Source organism: Hordeum vulgare, chromosome 7H, assembly GCF_904849725.1.
Source record: "Hordeum vulgare subsp. vulgare chromosome 7H, MorexV3_pseudomolecules_assembly, whole genome shotgun sequence".
Lineage (NCBI taxonomy): Eukaryota > Viridiplantae > Streptophyta > Magnoliopsida > Poales > Poaceae > Hordeum > Hordeum vulgare.
Window position 1 is genome coordinate 68075947 of NC_058524.1, and position 21169 is coordinate 68097115.

The window sequence follows — 21169 nt, forward strand, 5'->3', positions numbered from 1 at the left end:
GACCTGAGGATGGATCCCGCGAAGAATACGGAGGAAGAAGTGGGGGATCCGCGGAGGAGATCGGCCCGATCTCGAGGTTGGTGGCGTAGGACAGGAGCTCCTCGAGCTGGCGGCGGCGGCTGGGGGAAAAGGGGCGCTGAGGGTTAGGGCAAGAGCCCAGCCCCGCGCCCAGCTATATATATAGGCCCCGAGACGTCGGACGTCCGGAGGTTATTTTGGCGTCGGACGACCGACACTGGTCGGACGACCGAAGGGGATTTTGCCGCCGGACGTCCGAGATCAGTCGGACGTCCGAGAAGGAGGAGGAGGCAGAGACTGATTCTGTTTTTTTTATGATGATGAGATGATTACTTGCATGGTTTCGCACACACACAAAAAATACGAACATGGTTTTGCTACAAGCATTACATGCATGAATTGATCTATGCGTACTTTGTAAGCTTAAAAACATAGAATTAAGACTCACTCCCCCTAAATACATGCCCACATCAAGACACCAACATAATGTGAGTGTGTGTATGTGTGCAAGATTCCAAGATATGTTGTCAAGCTCCAAGATACCAAGTTCACGCCTAAGTTGACAGAACCTAGCTACGCTAAGTGGCTTGGTGAAAATGTCGGCTAACTGCATGTCGGTACCCACATGGGTAATATCAATGTCACCCTTTTGCACATGGTCTCTCAAGAAATGATACCTAATATCAATATGTTTTGTGTGAGGGTGATCAATGGGGTTCTCGGAGATCTTGATGGCACTTTCATTACCACAGAGAAGAGGAATGTGTCGATACGTGATACCATAATCCTTTAGTGTTTGCCTCATCCATAGCAGTTGGGTTGCACAACTTGCGGCTGCAATATATTCGGCCTCGGCCGTGGAGAGAGAAACACAGTTCTGCTTCTTCAAGGACCAACTTACCAAGGAGCGTCCAAGAAACTGACATGCACCGGAAGTGGATTTCCGTCCCACTTTATCACCGGCCCAATCCGCATCGGAATACCCAATAAGATCAAACTTTCCATCCTTAGGGTACCATAAACCTAACTTTGGGGTGTGAACAAGGTATCTAAGAATATGCTTAACCGCCGTGTGATGGCTTTCCATAGGGGAAGCTTGAAATCTAGCACATATTCCTACACTTAACATGATGTCCGGTCTAGATGCGCAAAGACAAAGCAGCGAACCAATCATGGAGCGGTAAGTAGATGGGTCAAAAGGAATACTGTTTGAGTCTTCATTTAGAACTACATCGGTGGCCATAGGTGTCTTCATTGGTTTAGCATTTTTCATATCAAATTTTTCAAGAATGTCCTTGAGGTACTTAGTTTGAGACAGGAAAATCCCTTCTTGAAATTGTTGTATTTGAAAACCAAGAAAGAACTTCAAGTCCGTGTTGAGTGACATCTCAAAGGTCTTGGTCATGGAGGCCGCAAACTTCTTGCACAAATGGATGTTAGGAGAACCAAAAATGATGTCATCTACATAGATTTGGCATAAGATCAAATCACCATTTTCCCTCTTAGTAAAAAGAGTGGGATCGATCACCCCCACCACAAAGCCATCATCGAGTAGGAACTTCTTAAGATGATCATACCAAGCACGGGGTGCTTGTTTAAGACCATACAGAGCCTTGTGAAGTTTATATACATGGTCTTTGTGATGAGGGTCAACAAACCCAGGTGGTTGTGATACATATATCTCTTCTTGTAGAGGACCGTTAAGAAAAGCACTTTTCACATCCATTTGATGCAAAGTAAAACCATTGAAAGCAGCATAGGCCAATAAAATGCGAATGGACTCAAGACGAGCAACACGGGCGAAAGTTTCACCAAAGTCCAAACCTTCAACTTGGGAGTACCCCTGTGCGACTAACCTTGCCTTGTTTCGTAGGACAGTCCCGTTCTCATCTTCCTTGTTCTTGAAAATCCATTTAGTTCCAATGACATTATGTTCCTCAGTTGGTCGTTCTACCAATGACCATACTTCGTTGCGTGTAAAACTGTTTAGCTCCTCTTTCATAGCAAGTAGCCAGTCATTGTCACACAATGCATCCTGAACCCTGTGTGGCACGGTACTAGAGACAAACGAAAAGTGAGCACAAAAATTTGTTAACTGTTTACGAGTCACTCTACCTTCCGACACGCCTGTGAGGATTTGATCAATATCAACACGACCGGCCACACGTGGCATGATGGAGGTCAAGGTTTCACGAGGTTCGACTTCGTTTCCATCATCAACGTCCTCAACATATGGATCATTTATGTGCGGAGGAAGATATTCCTCTTCGCGTTGCACCTGTTGAGGTTCATCATCAAGTATACCCATACTTTGGTCTACATCTTGAAGATCAACTTGTTCTTGAGTGTCATCAGGGTGAGAGACATTTTCTCCCACTTGATCCTCAACAACTGGCATGATGTGTGTGCTAGTATCTTGTGGAGGTACGGGCAGTGAACTGTCTTGAGGATGAGAGATACTCTCATCGTCTTCATCAGCATCATGGGGTCTTTGTTCCATGGGAAGAAGTGCACCTTATCCCATATTTAAGATATCTTGTGGGGAGTCTTCTTCACCTGCATCATCTAGATCAACTTGCTCCCCATGGGAGCGGTTAAATTCATCAAACGTCACGTCACAGTTTTCTATAACACATCCAGTGGATTTGTTGTAGACTCTGTAGGCGTGAGAGTTTGACCCATAGCCAACAAAAATCCCTTCAGTTGTTTTGGATTGAAATTTTCCTAACCGTTCCCGTTTGTTGAGGATGAAACATTTGCATCCAAACACATGAAAGTACTTAACATTGGGCTTGTTCCCAGTTAGGAGCTCATATGGAGTCTTTTCCAATATTGATCGGAGGAAGAGCCGGTTTGATGCATGACATGCTGTGTTGACGGCCTCAGCCCAAAAACTATGTGGTGACTTGTATTCATCTAACATGGACCTTGCCATTTCCACAAGTGTCCGGTTCTTCCTCTCTGCCACACCATTTTGTTGAGGGGTGTAAGGTGTGGAGTACTGATGTTCAATTCCCTCATCACTAAGAAATTCTTCTAGGATGTAGTTCTTGAACTCAGAGCCATTATCACTTCTTACTGCCTTGATGTCCTTGTCAAACTTCCACTAGGCTTGTTTGGCAAAGTCAATGAAAGTGATCTTCGTCTCGTCCTTGGACTTGAGAAAGAACACCCATGTATATCTTGAGTAATCATCAACAATGACTAGGCCATACTTTTTCCCTCCAAGACTTGCCCATGAAGGAGGCCCAAACAGATCCACATGAAGGAGCTCTAACGGCCTCGAAGTGGATACAATGTTCTTGGGTGGATGTCTTGTTTGATGTTGTTTCCCAGCTATGCATGCACTGCACACACGATCTTTCTTAAAAGATACATTTGTTAGTCCAAGGATGTGATTGTCGTTTAAGAGATTTTGAAGATTTTTCATGCCAACATGGGCGAGCCGGCGATGCCACAGCCATCCCATGTCGGCCTTGGCCATTAGACAAGTTGTATGGAAAGTGCTCTCTTTCGAGAAATCGACCGTGTAAAGGTTGCCATCCAACTCTCCAACAAAGGCCACTTCAAGAGTGTCTCTCTTAAAGACTTTCACATCCGTTAGTCCAAATAATGTGTCATAACCGACGGAAGCCAATTGGCGAACTGAAAGTAAATGATATTGAAGAGATTGGACAAGCATGACATTTGCAATAGACATGTCATTAGTGATTGCCACCTTGCCCAACCCAATTACCTGCCCTTTCGACCCTCCACCAAATACAATGCTCATGTATGGTTGAATGGCTTGCATGAAGTCATAGAGCAATTTACTATCTCCGGTCATATGATTGGTGCATCCACTGTCGATCACCCATTTGGCTCCTCCGGAGAAAACAGCCTGTAACGAATTAAGACTTGGTTTGAGGTACCCATTTTGTCATGGGGCCTTTCACATTAGTTACAAGAGTCTTAGGGACCCAAATAGCATAGAATCGAAATGCATTACGGGGACCAACGAATTTAGCATAGACCTCTCCTTCCTTTGATTTGCGGAGTACATAGGATGGAGGCATGAATTCGGTTGTCTTGTTGTGAGTAGACGAACCCCTAGTGGCCGATCCACTCACGACCTTACCTTTCTCCGTGTGTCCCTCTCGTACAAATATTTCTTTAAGCGGAGTGGTACACTTGAGAGGAGATGCACTGTTCTTGGCAGTGCGTGGGTTGAACCCAAGCCCTTCCTTGGCGAAACCTCCATTGTGTCGACTTAAGATCTCATTGAGAGTATTTTGTCCTTGTGCACATGTCATGAGACCTTTGTCTAGCTGTGCCTTTAACGAACAACTTTCCTCAAGTATAGATGTCAGTTCACTACTAGAGTTAGTAGTGCAGGTATCAACATTGATAATAGGTGAGGAGTAGGCCTTAGCTAGAGTGTCAAGATAAGTGACCTTAAGTGCCTCAAAGCTCTTTGTAAGAACAGTGAGTTTCTTTTCCTTGTCTTTGAGAGACAAGGATAGACGCTCACAGTCCTTAGAAAGGGAAGCATGAGAGTTCACAAGTTGGTCTTTATCATTTAGTAATTCTTTGCACACATATTCAGCCTTTTTCAGGGAGGCAAGATCATTAGCATGTTTATCAAGGTTTTCACCTACTTTTGAACATAGTGCATCATTTTGTGCTTCCTCATATAGGACTTTCTGCTCAAGGAGTTCATTTCTCTCCTTCTCCTCAGTGACGAAGGTTTCGAGTTCCTTGATGGTATTGGTGTGCTTACTCACCATTTCCATAAGTATGCGAAACATAGTGAGCTTCTTTCCTTTAAGAGAGCACATAAATTTGTTTATTTTAGCAAACATGGGATGATCTAAATCATTATCCTCATAGTGATCTTCCACATCAAGATACTCATCAGAAGGAGTAGAAACTAGACTGAAGGAGTTTAACCATGGAGTTACCTTAACCTTATCATGGGAGCTTTGGTCTTCCTCATCTCCCATGGCAGTCTTTGCCATCAAACACTTGTGAGTGTTGCCCTTGTAGTCCTTCATATAGTTGTAGTGAACAACATCACCACTTTTGTTGACTAGCCTCAAGGTGCTTTGTGCATCTTGAGCTACTCCGGCAACTCCACCAACATCTTCTGGATCTGATTCTTCTTGTGCAACCATTGCTCTTCCATCTGTCCTCTTGAACTTGGAGTTCATAGGGTTTGGCAACTTCTTCTTTACAAAGGTCTTTGGGAACCTTGGTTTGTCTTCTCTCTTCTCATAAGGGCAGACATTGGAGAAGTGGTTGGTTTCCTCACAGTTATAGCATTTCCTTACCTTCTTCTTTGGGAATCTTCCCTTGAACTTCCCTGCACTGAACTTCTTTACAAAGAGAGCAATGTCCTCATAAGATGGGCTTTCATCAGAGTCAACATCATCACCATCTTCGCAGTCATCATCACCCTCTTCTTCTTCACTTTCTTCTTCGTCACACTCATGCTTGGCTTTCAAGGCAAGATTGATCTTTGATGTTGAAGTGCCATGCATAGCTAGGTGCTTTGTTGCATTTGCCTTTGACTCTTCAAATAATTGGAAGGTGGATATGATGTCATCCGGAGTCATTTCTTTGAAACCATGATGCTGCCTCATGTCTCATACCATTTGATGGTGATACGGAGCAAGAGCATGAAGTAACTTGTCCACAAGAAATCTCTTGGTCAGATTGAAGCCATCTTGCGTCTTGTCACAGTCACATGACTCAATGTCTGCGGCGGGAGTCATGAGCCGTTCTAGTAGTTGCTTGGGAGATTCACCCTTTTCCATACGGAAATTCTGTAATTGCCCCTTGGCAATTTCATATTGAGCAAGCCGAAGAGTGGAGGTACCGGTCTTGGTCCTTATGATGTTGTCCCATAATTCCTTGGCACTTGTGATGTGAATGTATGGTCTTCGTTGTTTGTCATTCATTCCTTTTCTTATGCACATGATCGCAGTGTCATTGAGATGCTTGTCATAAGTTTCTCTGGGCGTGAGGCATCTTGGATCTACAGGATTGTACCCATGCTCGAGGATGTCCATCATCTCATCATTGGCATACCTAAGATGATCCTGCATACCAACTCTCCACAAAGCAAAATCGGAATTGTCATCAAGCAAGGGAGGTTTTCCTCCAGGATTGTACTTAGGTTTCTCAATTTGAGATCTAGCATAAAGCCATGGAACACTGGTTTGGTTCCTCTCCGGAGGTGGTTGGCCAAATGAAGTACCATGCACGTGGGGCCCTGAGGCCCTCGGGGACGTGGTTGTCCCCGTGGTTAGTGATGCTAGTCTCATTTGAATCATGGCCTCAAGAGAAGCATCATGCTCCTCTTTTTTCTTGGCAAGGGCCCGTTCTAGGTCCTCAGAGGTGAAAGACTTGACTTCCGAGGAAGTCACGTCCCTCTGCACTGGAGCTACCGTAGCTGGATCCACGTCCATCTCGCTCTAGGGCGGTTAAGCCACAAAATTAGAGCACGAGGCTCTGATACCAATTGAAAAGGATCGTGATGGACCTAGAGGGGGGGTGAATAGGTACAAATCCAAATTTTAATAATTACTTAGCAATTTTAGGCTAAAGTGCGAAATATGAGTGTAAGCCTAATAATTGCTATGACAATGAGTAAGCTATTTGGAGTGAAGTAAGACAAGCGGTCAACAATAATCAAATACAAGTATGTAATAAGGATTAACACAAGTAGAGAGTTAGGGTTAGGAATAACCGAAACTCCGAGAGAGACAAGGATGTATCTCGATGTTCACTTCCTTGGAGGGAAGCTACGTCACCGTTAGAGGGGCGGATGTTACCACGAAGGCACACCAACGCCACGAAGGCTCACCCTATTCTCCCTTTGAGATAACTCCACGAAGGCGTTTCTCAACCACTAGTGGTAAGCCTTGAGATGGCTTCCAAACCTTCACAAACTTTCCGGGGGATATCACAATGGTTTGATTCCTCTCCGAAGACTCCTACCGCCTAGGAGTCTCCAACCTCCAAGAGTAACAAGATCACAGGGATTGCTCAAAACTTGCTCAAATCACAAATCACTTTGGTGGGAAGGAGGAGAGGGAGACGATCTATCTTTTGATTGGAACAACACTCAAAAGGACTCACAAATGCTCTTGGGATCTAGGATTTGGTGTAGACAAGAGTGAGTGAGAGGAAAGGTGTTCTTGGGTGTATTCTAGCTGTGTTGAACACCCTTTCACGAGGTGGGAGAAGAGTATATATAGTGTGGAGTGAAACCCAGCCGTTGGAGGTGCTTAAGTCACACAGGGTCCGGACGTCCGACAGTTGCGGGAAGTCCGGGCATCCGCGAGGGGCGGACGTCCGACAGGGGTCGGTCGTCCGAGGCCTGTGGGCACGACTGGAACTCTTTTGAATTTATCAGCGACCGAACGTCCGACAGGGGTCGGTCGTCCGAGGCCTGTAGATACGACCGAACCTATTTTGAATTTATCAGCGTCCGGACGTCCGGAGTGGACCGGAAATCCGTGTTATACAGCTCAACATCTACTCGTGGTAGTTTCCAGATTTCCGACGGGGGTCGGACGTCCGGTGCTCGGACATCCGGAGGGAACCGGATTTCCGAGTTACAGAACACAAATTCTACTGGTGCAGGCTTCCGGATTTCCGGGGCTTGGCCGGACGTCCGGCCCTCGGATGTCCGGAGGGAGACGATTTTCCGAGTTATACGCCTCACAAACTTCTGGTGACGGGCTGCGGATTTCCGAAGCCTGCCGGTCGTCCGGCCCTCGGACGTCCGGAGGGAGCCGGGCAATAGACCTGTTTTGAATTGAGAACAGAGTGGAGGTTGTGTGGTGTTTGGTATGATAGTAAAGATGTGGTATGAGCAAGTTCATCGCAAAACCTGTGATCCCCTCTTAATAGTGCGGGATCCGTATACTCAATATGAGTAAACTCAAAAGACTAATCTACATCATCTCTTCTTAACCCCGAGCCTTCTCGAAATATAACTCCCCAATCTTTTCAGACAACCTTTGGCACATAATTCTCAATCTACTAAAGTACTTGCCATCCTGAGATACACTTAACAAATAGGATTAGTTTCCTATGTATGTGTTGTCATTAACACCAAAAGACGATTAGGGGCATAGCATGCACTTTCACCTTGATCCAGACTTCCACCAAAGGATATTTGATTCCCCTTACTAATCCCTTGCGGATCTTGTTACTCTTGGGTGTTAGAGCACCCTAGACGGTTGAGGTCACCTCAGAGCCACATTCCATTATGGTGAAGCTTCGTGGTCTTGTTGGGAGCCTCCAAGCTTTGTGTGGAGATTGCCCCAACCTTGTTTGTAAAGGTTCGGTCGCCGCTTTCAAGAGCACCTATAGTGGAATCACGGTACCTTGCATTGTGCGAGGGCATGAGGAGAATACGGTGGCCCTAGTGGCTTATTGGGGAGCATTGTGCCTCCACACCGCTCCAACGGAGACGTACTTCCTGTCAAAGGGAAGGAACTTCGGTAACACATCCTCGTCTTCATCGGTTCCACTTGTGGTTATCTCTTACCTTTACTTTGTATTTGTTTGTGTTGTAGAGTATCTCCTACGTGCTTATTTACTCGTTGCTAAGTAGCATCATATAGGTTGTCCTCCTAGTGTCATGTTAGTGAACCTTTATGATTGCTACTCCGTATTTATTTAGAAAAGCTAAAAATTGGTAGTTGCCTATTCACCCCCCCCCCCTCTAGTCAACCATATCGATCCTTTCAATTGGTATCAGAGTCACGTCTCTTTATTAAGGGTTTCACCACCCGAAGAGTATGGAAGGCGAAGAGGGAGTTCCCCATGGGCAACCCGAGGCCATGGACTTGACTTCGGCCACAAGGGACAATTTGAATATGGCTATGACCGCCCTCAAGACGTCCTTGACGAACGAAGTTAAGACCATGCTTAAAGAGTTAATTGAGGGAATTAAAAGTCCACCCGAATCAGCGTTAGTGGTTAAACCCACCATCACCGATTAGGAGGCCAATTCCTCTAAGGAAGCGGCTAAAGGTATGTGACCTTCCTCATCTCTCGAAAAGGATGGGACTGGAACCTATGCCTTAGTACCACCTCCCATGGTCTATGGAGGACCTGTTCCCACACCGCGTCTTAATCCTGTTGGTCCTCCTCCTAAGCTTGTTAAGGGTGATTTTGCTAACTGGGTGTTTTCTATTAAGTCTCATTTGAATCACAGCTCAACAAACTTATGGAGAATCATCGAGCAAGGCTACTATCCTCATGACCCAAGCAACCTCACTCAAAGAGAAGAAGCGGACAATCAATATAATCACTCCGCATTGTTTATTCTACAGTCCGCAGTACCGCCTGAAGATCTTCCTCACTTGCGCCCCTTCTCTCTGGCCAAGGACTATTGGGAGCACATTATGGTGCTATACAAGGGAAGCTCTAGCATCCAATGGTCAAAGTATGAAGTGGTACTTGATAAGGCCGATGAGTTTGTAATGAAGGAAGATGAGGACCCTCGTGATCTCTATCGGAGGGTGACTGCTATTGTTGTTGCTCTCAAGGATCATGGGAGCAAGGATGTGGATGACACATGGGTCAAGCGCAAGTTTCTTAAGGCCATCATGCCTTTCAATAAAGCCATGTCATCAGTCATTCGCCAACGACCAGATTTCCACTCCTTGTCTTCCAGTGAGGTGTTGGATGAATTCATTGCAATGTCAATCATGAATGAGACCGCTAACAATGCACTTGCTCGAGTTCGGTCAAAGACAGCTTCACCTAACCTTGCTTTGAAGGCAAAGGCTACTTCTGAAGAAGAAGAGGAGGATGAGGAAGAGGAGAGCTGTCCGGAAGACACTAAGTATGCTTATCACGAGCACATGGCTCTTGCGTCGAGGCAATTCTGGGGCAACAAGAGGAACTCAAGACCCAACTTCACCAAGAACAACTCAAGTGGGTTCAAACCCAAGCAACGAGTGAGGACATGCTATAACTGTGGTAATGTGAGCCATTTCATGGTGAAATGTCCTTATGAGAAGAGGGAAGACAACGGAGGCAAGCTCATTCGCAAAGACAAAACAAAGTCATTCCCAAGCAAGAACAACGTTGTCAAGAAACCCCATCCAAAGGGTATGGTGGCACTTGAAGAGTACCCCTCCGATGATGATGATGATGATGATATGGTGGCAACTGCGACTGCCGCTATTGCCACTCCTTCTCCCAAGAAGGTGTCCCTCTTCAACGCTCCCAACGATAATCACATCGCCAAGTGCCTCATGGCCAAAGGTATCACTCAGGTAACACCCAGCATTAAGACCAACATCACTAGTGCTCCCTCATTGTTGAACTGTGTTGATGATAGTGATGTTGTGGAACTTAATGAGCATGATCTTGACAAATTTATGTGTACTATCAAAGGAGAAACCAAGAGGCACTTTGTTTCCCTTTTGGAACAATTGGGTGAGGTTAATGACCTCATCGAGTCTCATGAGGAGACCATCTCCGAGATGCAAGGTCATAGTCGTGACTATGCCGATGAAATTGCTAAACTTTCTATTGCTCTAGAAACGGAGCGCACTTTTCGTTTGGCTCCTGAGGAGTCATACAACGATGACTGCGCTAAATTGCAAAAGAAACTAGATCATGCTACTGTTCTTACTCGTATGCTTAAGTCTGAAAAGAATGCTCTTGGGGTTGACCATGACAGACTCAAAATGGAGTTTGACACACTTGACAAGGCTCACAAGGTCTTGAAAGGTAGTCATTTCTCCCTGAAAGAGTCTCATGATCAACTTCAAGCAAAGCTTACCAAGGAAATATCTACTTGTCCTCCTTTTGTTTTAATTGATAATGCTTGTACAACTAACCCTTGTTGTGAGCATGTACATCTTATGGAGGAAAATGCCAAGTTGAAGGATAAACTTGAGAAGGGCCTTGTGTCATGCATCCAAGGCAAGAAGATACTGAACGACCTTTTGAGCAATCAAAAGGGTGTGGTAGGAAAGGAGGGGCTTGGACTTACATCTAAGTCTAAAAGAAAAAGAAACAACAGGAACAACAGATCCCCCACCCTCATGGACATCTTTGTCAAAGAGGGTGAAGGGACTCAGGAGGTGAACAGGAACAAGGTGGAAAATGGGAGCATCAAGCAGGGCAAAACCATTCCTACCAACACAGTCGGCAAACTAAATCCTTCCTATGTTTTATATCGTGCTGGTGATGGGCATGTTTATGCCAGATTTATTGGTTCTTACTATGAGTACATTGAATGTGCTATTTGGGTTCCTAAGACCCTTGTCTCTAACATTAAAGGACCCATTCAAAAATGGGTACCTAAAACCAAGCCTTGATCTATTGCAGGAGTTTGCTTCCGGAGGGGTGTCACGGTTTCTCGATAGTGGAGCAACAAATCATATGACCGGAATCAAGGAATTAGTGGTGGATGTGCATCCTTCCCCATCTATGCCCACCCATGTCCAATTCGCCGATGCATCGTCGTCAAAGGTATTGGGATTTGGTAAGGTGGTCATCTCTCAAGAGTTATCTATTGAGAAGGTCATGCTTGTTGAGTCCCTTGCTTATAATTTACTTTCGGTTCGTCAACTTGCAATTATGGGCTTTTCCACATTCTTTAATCTTGATATTGTGGCCCTTTTGTGGAGCAAGACTCTTAAAGTAGCCTATGTTGGACATGTCGAAAATGGTCTCTATGTGGTGAACTTTTCAAAGCGACCCACTAAGACTGCGACATGTCTAATGGCTAAAGTTGATGTGGGCTGGCTGTGGCATCGCCGACTAGCTCATGTCAATATGAGATCTTTGCAAAGTCTTCTTATAGGGGACCATATTCGTGGACTAACAAATGTGAGTTTTGCCAGAGATCGTGCTTCCAGTGCCTGCATTGAAGGAAAAATCCATGAAACTTCTCATCGTCCAACGACTCTCATTTACACTAAGAGACCGTTGGAGCTCCTTCAGATGGATCTCTTCGGTCCCCATCATTTGATAGTCTTGGGGGCAGAAAGTACTGCTTGGTGATTGTTGATGATTACTCAAGATACACTTGGGTATATTTCTTCAAGAGGAAGAGTGAGACTCAACAGACTGTTATCAACTTTGCTAATGAAGCTCAACGTCAACATGAAGCAAAGATTTTGATGATCAGAAGTGACAACGGCACCGAGTTCAAGAACTACACCTTGGATGAGTTTCTAGGTGATGAGGGAATAAAACATCAATATTCGGCACCATATACCCCTCAACAAAATGGTGTGGCGGAAAGGAAGAACCGGACACTGATGGATGCTGCAAGAACAATGATGGCGGAATTCAAATCTCCATATAACTTTTGGGCCGAAGCCATCAACACGGCATGTCATGCGTCCAATCGGCTCTATATCCGCAAAGGCTTGAACAAGACCCCATATGAGATTCTCACCGGAAACAAACCCAATCTCAAGTACTTCCGGGTATTCGGGTGTAAGTGTTTCATTCTCAAGAAAGGTGCACGTTTAGCTAAATTTGATTCTAGAGCACATGAGGGCATCTTTGTTGGTTATGCTACAAACTCTCATGCTTACCGCGTCCTCAACAAGTCCACCGGACTCATTGAGGAGACGTGTAACATGGAGTTTGATGAAAATAATGGCTCCCAAGTGGAGCAAAGTGGTCTTTGTGATGTAGGTGATGAAATTCCTCCCCAAGCCATAAGAAGAATGGGGATTGGCCAATACTCCCCATTGAGGAACCCCTTGTGGCCGAAGGAGAAGGACAATGCTCTACTCAAGTGGAGCCATCATCCTCACAAGTCTCACACGCTTCCGATGAACAAAGAGAAGACCCTCAACAAGTTGAACAAACTCAAGAACAAGACCAAGTGCCTAAAGATGGTGACGTGTCCCATGAAGTACAAGCACTCACCCAAGGTTCCGAACCGGCTCAAGATCAAGATCAAGTGCAACCACATGATCCAGACCAAATAGAAGCACAAGATCAAGATCAAGAGCAACCACAAGAACAAGGACAAACTAGTGAACCTGCTCAAGACGAAGATCAAGTTGATCAGGATGCTGTCTCCCAATTCCCTTCTGTGGCGCCTAAAAGGGGTACTGGTGCCAAGGGAGGATCAAAACGCAAGGGCAAGCAAAGCAATCAAGTCGATGTTCCCAGTTATCCAATGAAGAACTCTTGGAGCGTCGCGCAGCCAAGATTGCGAACAAGCTGAGAGTCAAGTCACATCTTATGAAGAATGTACTTGGTAGTTTCAAAAGGGGAGTATCCACTCATCAACAAATTTGGAATTACTGTGAGCATCACGCGTTTGTTTCGTATTGTGAACCTCAACAGGTACAGGAAGCACTCAATGATGAGGATTGGCTTATGGCCATGCATGAAGAACTCAACAACTTCGAGCGCAATCAAGTCTGGGATTTAGTGCCAAGGCCAAAGGAGGAACATAATGTCATCGGGACCAAATGGATCTTCAAAAACAAGCAAGATGCCAATGGGATTGTGATTCAAAACAAGGCAAGATTGGTGGCTCAAGGCTACTCCCAAGTCGAGGGTATCGACTACGGTGAAACCTTTGCCCCTGTTGCTCGTCTAGAATCTATTCGCATGATGCTTGCATTTGCTTCTCATCATAATTTCAAATTACAACAAATGGATGTGAAAATTGCCTTTCTTAATGGCCCTTTAAATGAGTTGGTCTATGTCAAACAACCCCCGGGGTTCGAACATCCCAAGCTCCACAATCATGTGTACAAACTTAATAAGGCACTCTATGGCCTTAAACAAGCCCCACGTGCGTGGTATGAGTATCTTACTGAGTTGTTACAAGATCGTGGGTTTGAAATTGGGAAGATTGATCCCACTCTTTTTACTAAGAGGGTCAAAGGGGATTTGTTCATATGCCAACTATATGTTGATGACATCATTTTTGGTTCTCCTAACGAATCTTTCAATGAAGAATTTGCTGCACTGATGACCGAGAAATTTGAGATGTCTATGATGGGTGAGTTGAAGTTCTTCCTCGGGTTCGAGATCAAACAAGGCTTAGAAGGGACTTTCACTAAACAAGCCAAGTACACTCAAGACATGCTCAAGAGGTTTGAGCTAGAGGATGTCAAGCCGGTCAATTTTCCCATGCCAACACGATGCAAGCTTGACAGTGATCCCAATGGTAAAGCAGTGGATCAAAAGGTATATCGCTCCATGATTGGATCCCTCCTTTACCTTTGTGCATCTAGACCAGATATCATGTTGAGTGTAGGGATTTGTGCACGGTTTCAATCCACACCAAAGGAAAGTCATTACATGGATGTCAAACGAATCTTTCGATATTTGGCTCATACCCCAAACTTTGGTCTATGGTATCCCAAAGGAGCAAACTTTAACCTAGTAGGCTATTCTGACTCATATTGGGCAGGAGACTGTGTGGAGAGGAAGTCAACCTCTAGAGGATGCCAATTCCTTGGTCATTCACTGGTAAGTTGGTCTTCAAAGAAGCAGAATTGTATCTCACTATCCTCCACCGAAGCTGAGTATGTAGCAGCTGCAAGTTGTTGTGCCCAGTTGCTATGGATGAGGCAAACTTTAAAGGACTACGGTGTCACTTGTGACAAAGTGCCTCTCCTATGTGACAATCAAAGTGCTATCAAGATTTCTCTCAATCCGGTTCAACACAGCAAGACCAAGCACATTGATATTCGCCATCACTTCATTCGTGAACATATCAAGCTAGGTGATATTGAGATTCACTTCATCAACACTAAAGAGCAACTTGCAGATATTTTCACTAAGCCCCTAGATGAAGCAAGGTTCCGGGAGTTAAGGCATGAGCTAAATATCATTGATTCAAGTAATGTGGATTGAAACTAGGCACTTTGCACCTCACTCTACATTACATCTTGCTCTAGATGTAGGCATGGACATAAGGGGAGTGTTGTTCTCTCAATGAACTTTCCCTCCCCCCATTATGCATAAATCGATCAAGTCTTTCACTTTGGCCATCACCAAATGGCACTTGTGCTTCAAAGACGAGATATGGTCATGAACCCAAGGATAATTCTTCGTGGTGTCATACCATTTGTCTCAAACATAGGTGGCCTAGGCCACCACCCTCTCCCCTGGAGTCTCTGTGTTGTTTCTCTTTCCTTCGGTGTGTCTTTCTTGCTTCCGTGTTTTGTTTTCTCTTGGCTTGATCAAGTTTTTCCACCACCTAAGGAGTAGAGAGCTCTTTTGTGGCCATTTTGTGACTTCAAGCACGGTACTACCGCCCACAGCACGGTAGTAAAATTTTACTACCGCTCACCATGCGGTACTACCGCCCCCAGCACGGTACTAATTTTTTACTACCACTGTGGGCGCGGTACTACCGCATGTAGAGCGGTACTACCGCGATGACTGTGGTACTACCGCGCCGCCTCGCCCAGGGGACTATTTAAAGGGCCGGGAGGCCTTTATCTTTTCCCCTCAGCCTCGAGTTCTTCCCTATCCCTCTCTCTCCTCTCCTCAAAAACTGCCCTAAGGCATCGCCGGATCTCCCTATCCGGCCATCGTCCTCCGATTCCACCCGGTGGGACTCTTCCCCACGCGCCATGGACACCGGCACTACCCCTCATCCGCACTCTTATGCTTTGTTCGTTGATTCAATCTAGGTTAGGGCATATGGTCTCATGGCATCGTGATTGGGATTTAGTGGCAGCTTTTTGGTAATACGATTCCTTGCATATGTGGTGTGTGTGCCTAGGCCTGCATAGGATCCAGATCTACGGTTTTCAATCTACTCCACAAGTTTTTCCCTGTCAAATTTGCTTAGATCTGTGATTAGGTCGTCCTGTGCGGTACTACCGCTTGTAGAGCGGTAGTCAAATTTGACTACCGCTCCACCTGTGGTACTACCGCTCCCCTTTGTGCACACACACTGATCTATTGTGTTTTATGGGTTTTTTGGTCTTTCTTGTTCATTGCCTTGACTTGTTTCTCCCTTCTTTCGTGTTTTGTGTGTTGTTTGTGTGTCCGAGGTGGTGGTTCCCGTCGTTCCAACCCGTCTCGCACTGGCAGTTCCAAGCGACCTTCCTCTGATCCGTCTGAAGGCTCCAATGCCCCCAAGCGCTCGTTCAAGAAGCCTGCTCCAAAGAAGCCCTCAGTCAACTGGAACACTATGCTGCTTGCCGAGTTCCAACACCGTCGCAAGCTCAACCCATATGCCAACAATAGGGAGGATTTCCCTGGCGGTGAAGAGTTTTGGAATCGCGATCAATTCTTAATCTATGAAGACGTTCTCAGATAAAAGAAGAACCTCTATGTCCTGGTGAAGTGGATTGATCTTGAACATCTGAGGAAGGACATGTCTTATTTTGGGGAGGCCATTGCTATGGTGGAGCAACTTCAGATTGCGTACCTCATCTCGTTTCACCAGGATTTTGATATTTCCATTGTAGCTCACTTCTTTGCTACAGTGCACTTTCACCATGATGACGCTCGTACTATGACTTGGATAACAAATGGAATGCAGCTGACTGCTACCTGGAAAGACTTCATGGATCTTCTTCAGGTCAGGGATGAGGGCCTCACTACTGCTGTTGGCTTGTGCCCCCATGCCAAGGCTTAAGCCGCTCCAAAGGAGAAGCTGCTCCCGTACCTCTCTGTGAAGCAAACCCCCACTGGCGAGGTATCCTATGTCATGAACCCTTTCTTGGATGTGATGCACCGAATTTTTCGCAACACGTTGTTTCCCAGGGTTGGCAACAAGGACCAGGTGCACTCTTACCTGGTAGACATGCTTCTCATGTGTCAGAAAGCGAAGAATCGTCAGTGTCAGCCCCTTGATGTTTCTCATGTCATGTGGACTAAACTCTACTTTGCAGTCATTAACCGTAAGGTCCCAATCTACGGTCCCTACCTATTCTACTTTATCAAGGCCACTTGGACCAAGACCTTCCCTGGGGCTGAGTTTGTTGCTCCTGATTGGGTCCGCCATGAGCCCATCAAGTTGCGTCAGAAAGACAAATGGGCCAACACCTCCTCTCGTCAGGCTGCCCCAAGGGATTCTGATGACGATCTGCCAGGCGCTGAGGATGAGGCCCCTCCAGAGGCTCCTCGACAGGGTGAGGGTTCCCACACATCTGCGGAACCGTCTTGGGCCACACGTCTCACTGACATGATGAAGACCCTGTTCTGTATGCAGGCCAAGGGCCAGTACAGCACACATGTTGCTCAGAAGGAGAGTCGCTAGCGCGACAAGTTGATCATGAGGAAGCTTGACATACCCTTCTCCAGCGGTTCTGAGAGTGAGATCACCCCCGAGGCTGAATGGATGGAGAAGCATCGACTTCAGTGGGCTGCATCTGAGGAGGACACTGATGATGGCTCAGATGAGGAGTATCGTGATGAGGAGGACACCGACTGATGTTTCTACCACCTGGGTGTTAGGGCTCCTCTCTACCTTTTTGGTGTTTCGATGCCAAAGGGGGAGAGAGTGTAGGATTTGCTCGTTCTCTAGTTTTTCTGGTCTATTGGTTTGATAAAACTTTGTTGCTTTCGTTCGCTACTTTTTCTTTATGTTGAGACTGAGTCGTCAGATCCTATCTTAATGTGAGATATATGTTTTATCTTGCTTATCTTCTGTCTCAGTATTATCAGTTTTATCATTTTATTATTAACCTGTGAGACATAGTATCTTGTGCCAGTATTCCTTTGCTCACATGCTTTGCCATGCTTCAATATTCTTCATCCCTCATACGTATGTAGTAAGGATGGCTTAGTCTATATAATCTAGGAGGAGTGTTCTCTCTGTGGTTAGTTGTTGGTATGCACATACCCAGAGGAAACTAGCCCCCTTGTGATATCTTTGAAGTTTGCACATGCCTGTCTCTATTTTTTGTGCAAATCCAACATTGTTATCAATCCACCAAAAAGGGAGAGATTGTTAGGGCATATTTCTCCTAAGTGGTTTTAGTGATTGATGACAATTGTTGTGCGGACTAATCTTGTGTCCTCAGCATTTCAGAATATTCTCTTCTAGGCACACGATGACTCGATGCCCCTCGGAGGATCTCAAAGACGGTTTTTCTTCTACATTTATCTTCCTAGTTTGAGTCATAGGAAAGTCTTCTTACCAAGAGGGGGTCCGCGTCGGAAAGGTCTCACGCACACACCTCATGCACCCACCCATATTTTAGCTTCAATGGAGCACCATTGTGTTTTCCTTGCCTATGAGAAAAAGGGTAAGTGGTAGTACCGTTGTACCAGCGGTAGTACCGCTGGCAGAGCGGTAGAAAATTTTTACTACCACTCCAGGAGCGGTACTACCGTCCCAGGTGCGGTAGTAAACTTTTACTACCGCTCCAGGAGCGGTACTACCGCCCGAAGAACGGTAGTAGTTTTTTACTACCGCTCCAAGGGCGGTACTACCGCCCTCAGTGCGGTAGTATTATTTTACTACCGCACCGACGGGCTTTTTCTCGCATACTTTCCCACGAAGGGGGTGGCACGGTAGTACCCCCCGGTACTACCATGGTTGGTGAGGAGCTGAGCGGTAGTACCGCTCTGGGAAGCGGTAGTACCGCTCTGGGAAGCGGTAGTACCGCTCGTGCATTTATGTGGTAGGTGGGTAACGGTTGGATCTGCCCCCCCCCCCCACTATATAAATGCATCTTCTTCTTCCTAGAGCCTACCTTTTAACCTCTCTAAGCTCCATTGTTGCTCCACAAGCTCATTTTAGCCCGATCTCTCTCCCTAGCCAATCAACCTTGTTGATTTTCTAGGGATTGCTTGAGAAGGCCTTGATCCACACTTCCACCAAAGGATATTTGATTCCCCCTACTAATCCCTTGCGGATCTTGTTACTCTGGGGTGTTAGAGCACCCTAGACGGTTGAGGTCACCTCGGAGCCACATTCCATTGTGGTGAAGCTCCGTGGTCTTGTAGGGAGCCTCCAAGCTTTGTGTGGAGATTGCCCCAACCTTGTTTGTAAAGGTTCGGTCGCCACCTTCAAGAGCACCTATAATGGAATCACGGTACCTTGCATTGTGCGAGGGCGTGAGGAGAATACGGTGGCCCTAGTGGCTTATTTGGGAGCATTGTGCCTCCACACCGCTCCAACGGAGACGTACTTCCTGTCAAAGGGAAGGAACTTCGGTAACACATCCTCGTCTTAATCGGTTCCACTTGTGGTTATCTCTTACCTTTACTTTGTATTTGTTTGTGTTGTAGAGTATCTCCTACGTGCTTCTTTACTCGTTGCTAAGTAGCATCATATAGGTTGTCCTCCTAGTGTCATGTTAGTGAACCTTTATGATTGCTACTCCGTATTTATTTAGAAAAGCTAAAAATTGGTAGTTGCCTATTCACCCCCCCCCCCTCTAGTCAACCATATCGATCCTTTCATACAGCTCGACGATGATCTCGGCCTTCTTGATCCAGCAAGAGAGACGGAGAGCTAGATGAGTTTTCCGGCAGCATGACGGCACTCTGGAGGTTGGTTTTGATCTATCTCAGCAGGGCTCCGCCCAAGCTCCGCAGAAACGCGATCTAGAGGAAAAACCGTGGAGGTATGTGGTCGGGCTGCCGTGGCAAAGTTGTCTCATAAACCCTCAATACCTCTAGTATATATAGGAGGGAGGGAGGGGAGGAGGCAACCTCAAACCCTCAAGGTCTGGCCGAAATTGGAGGTGGAGGAGTCCTACTCCAATCCTACTTGGAGTAGGATTCCACCTTCCCACTTGAAAACTCTTTCCACCTTGTGTTTTTTCCTTCTCAAACCTTATGGGCTTTAGTGGGAACTTATTCCAGCCCACTAGGGGCTGGTTTATCTCTTCCCATAGCCCATGAGACCCCTTGGGGCGTGACACCCCTCCCGATGGTCCCCGGCACTCCCGGTACACTACCGATGAGCCCGAAACTTTTCCGGTAATGCCAGAAAACTTTCCGGTAACCAAATGAGGTCATCCTATATATCAATCTTCGTCTCCGGACCATTCCGTAAACCCTCGTGACGTCCGTGACCTCATCCGGGACTCCGAACAACATTCGGTAACCACACATATAACTCAACTATACTAAAACATCGTCGAACCTTAAGTTTGCAGACCCTGCGGGTTCGAGAACTATGCAGACATGCCCCGAGGTACTCCTCGGTCAATAGCCAATAGCGGGACCTGGATGCCCATATTGGATCCTACATATTCTCCGAAGATCTTATCGGTTGAACCTCAGTGTCAAGGATTCATATAATCCCGTATGTCATTCCCTTTGTCCTTCGGTATGTTACTTGCCCGAGATTCGATCGTCGGTATCCGCATACCTATTTCAATCTCGTTTACCGGCAAGTCTCTTTACTCTTTCCGTAATACAAGATCCCGTAACATACACTAAGTCACATTGCTTGCAAGGCTTGTGTGTGATGTTGTATTATCGAGTGGGCCCCGAGATTCCTCTCCGTCACACGGAGTGACAAATCCCAGTCTTGATCCATACTAACTCAACGGACACCTTCGGAGATACCTGTAGAGCATATTTATAGTCACCCAGTTACGTTGCGACGTTTGATGCACACAAGGTATTCCTCCTGTGCCAGTGAGTTATATGATCTCATGGTCATAGGAACAAATACTTGACACGCAGAAAACAATAGCAATAAAACGACACGATCAATATGCTACGTTCATAGTTTTAGGTCTTGTCCATCACATGATTCTCCTAATGATGTGATCCCGTTATCAAGTGACAACACTTGCCTATGGCCAGGAAACCTTGACCATCTTTGATCAACGAACTAGTCAACTAGAGGCTCACTATGGACAGTGTCTTGTCTATGTATCCACACATGTATTTGAGTTTCCAATCAATACAATTATAGCATGGATAATAAACGATTATCATGAACAAAGAAATATAATAATGACTAATTTATTATTGCCTCTAGGGCATATTTCCAACATTTCTACCCCTATTTGGAAAAAAATCTGGAAAAACAATGTCCCTAATAGATATTTGGTGTTTGTTTGGCTGGCTTATCACAATAAGATTCTGAGTAGAGACAATTTAGGAAAGAGGCAACAAGTAGATGATGAAACATGCTTATATTGCAATGAAAAAAAAACTATACACCACCTCTTCTTTGATTGCATTGTTGCTAGAGTCAGTTGGCATGTTATTGCTG